Here is a 2,500-nt window from a genome sequence, read left to right as displayed (position 1 = left end):
ATCAAAAAATCTAAAGAATCCTGACGGCTTATAGCCAGCGACGAGGGACAACTCAGTAGAAATTCCCATCCCAAGTCTTCGGAGTTTCAATTATATTGGTGTTAGAGAGCCATCTGTGGGATTTCTGTGCTGTGTGGATGTTTGAGGCGCCGGTCCCTGGCTGGATGGGTGTGACACACACCCAGATGTTTCCAGAAACCCCCCCAGCTACCTCCTTAAACACACTTCTCACTGGGCACAGACATCAATTAAACGTCTATTCCAAGTTGGAAACAACGTTGATTACCTGTTCATCGTTGTGCAATTTCATTTGAGCTGTAAAATCCTTTCTGAAGACTGAAGTGAGCATGCGCTCACACACACACACACGCGCGCACGAACGCACGCACGCACGCACACACACACACACACACACACACACACACACACAAACAAACAAAACACACAGACAAAATAATCCCATTAAGGAACAGCAGATATGCTAACCCATAAAAGTAGTTTGAAGTGTTGTCATCTCTCGCTGAGAGAATGTAATTAGGATGATGGATGGGACGTGTGACGTCATCTTTTCATGGGCCAATGGCAAAAGTGCTTCTGGTGTGAGAGCTAAACGACTGGAAATTGTTTTGTCGCCTTCATTTATTTATTCTTTGCTGGTCGTATTGTCTTATTGAAATGCGGTAATGAGGCCACAAAGAATGATGCAGTGCTCTCAGCATTATACCATCACCACTGAGATTACAGCCCAAATCTGACAGCTAATTGAGTTCATAATGATGTTGTGTGAGAGCTTATGGCTGCCGCGCTGCAAGGGAATGAATCAACATGGCTATGTTTGTGGGGAAAAAAGCCCTTCAATCTGACTTTTCGTTGTGGAAATCATGCCATTACTCCACAAAAAATTATGATATGCAAATGTAAACAGACAGCTGATGTTTTGGAAAGGAACTGGTATACAGGTAACTGCCAAAATAAAGAAAACACCAACATAGTGTCTTAATATGGCACTGTGCCGCCACGAGCCAGAACGGTTTCAATGCGCCTTGGCATAGATTCTACAAGTGTCTGGAACTCTATTGGAGGGATACAAAACCATTCGTCCACCAGAAATTCCATCATTTGGTGTTTTGTTGATGGTGGTGGAAAATGTTGTCTCAGGCACCACTCCATCATTTCCCATAAATGTTCAATTGGGGTAAAATGTGGTGACTGAAATGACCACGGCTGGTGACTGAGACGGCCATGGCTGGTGATTGAGATGACCATGGCTATTGACTGAGACGGCCATGGCTATTGACTGAGATGACCATGGCTATTGACTGAGATGACCATGGCTATTGATTGAGATGACCATGGCTATTGACTGAGACGGCCATGGCTGGTGACTGAGACGGCCATGGCTATTGATTGAGATGACCATGGCTATTGACTGAGATGACCATGGCTATTGATTGAGATGACCATGGCTATTGACTGAGATGACCATGGCTATTGACTGAGATGACCATGGCTATTGATTGAGATGACCATGGCTATTGACTGAGATGACCATGGCTATTGATTGAGATGACCATGGCTATTGACTGAGATGACCATGGCTGATGATTGAGATGACCATGGCTATTGACTGAGATGACCATGGCTATTGACTGAGATGACCATGGCTGATGATTGAGACGACAATGGTTATTGATTGAGATGACCACGGCTGGTGACTGAGACGGCCATGGCTGGTGACTGAGACGGCCATGGCTAGTGACTGAGACGACCATGGCTGGTGACTGAGACGACCATGGCTGGTGACTGAGACGGCCATGGCTGGTGACTGAGACGACCATGGCTGGTGACTGAGACGACCATGGCTGGTGACTGAGACGACCATGGCTGGTGACTGAGACGACCATGGCTGGTGACTGAGACGACCATGGCTATTGACTGAGACGACCATGGCTGGTGACTGAGACGGCCATGGCTGGTGACTGAGACGACCATGGCTGGTGACTGAGACGACCATGGCTGGTGACAGAGATGGCCATGGCTGGTGACTTAGACAGTTCCCTGCAGATCTCATTCAATGGTTAAGTCTACAACGTGTCGCTCTCAGATCTGGTTTGGACGGCATGGTCTCAGTGTAGCGGAAGATGTTTTGGGAACCACGCTGATGGTGGTGAGGCCCAGGGTTTAGCTCAGTGGGCTCAGTGTGTACCTGGATGGTGGTGAGACCCAGGGTTTAGCTCAGTGGGCTCAGTGTGTACCTGGATGGTGGTGAGACCCAGGGTTTAGCTCAGTGGGCTCAGTGTGTACCTGGATGGTGGTGAGGCCCAGGGTTTAGCTCAGTGGGCTCAGTGTGTACCTGGATGGTGGTGAGGCCCAGGGTTTAGCTCAGTGGGCTCAGTGTGTACCTGGATGGTGGTGAGACCCAGGGTTTAGCTCAGTGGGCTCAGTGTGTACCTGGATGGTGGTGAGGCCCAGGGTTTAGCTCAGTGGGCTCAGTGTGTAC

At 48.6% G+C, this 2,500-nt stretch overlaps 1 protein-coding gene across 2 annotated transcripts in view; it reads right to left on the bottom strand.

Annotated features, from left to right (window-relative positions):
• The window catches only part of LOC106585906 (transmembrane protein 132C), a 497,731-nt gene that overhangs the window by 11,528 nt on the left and 483,703 nt on the right, over positions 1-2,500 (bottom strand). The gene's annotated exons all lie outside the window — the stretch shown is intronic.

Source organism: Salmo salar, chromosome ssa24 (assembly GCF_905237065.1).
Source record: "Salmo salar chromosome ssa24, Ssal_v3.1, whole genome shotgun sequence".
Lineage (NCBI taxonomy): Eukaryota > Metazoa > Chordata > Actinopteri > Salmoniformes > Salmonidae > Salmo > Salmo salar.
The sequence above is the reverse complement of the archived record's forward strand: the minus strand, read 5'-3'. Positions and strand labels throughout refer to the sequence as shown.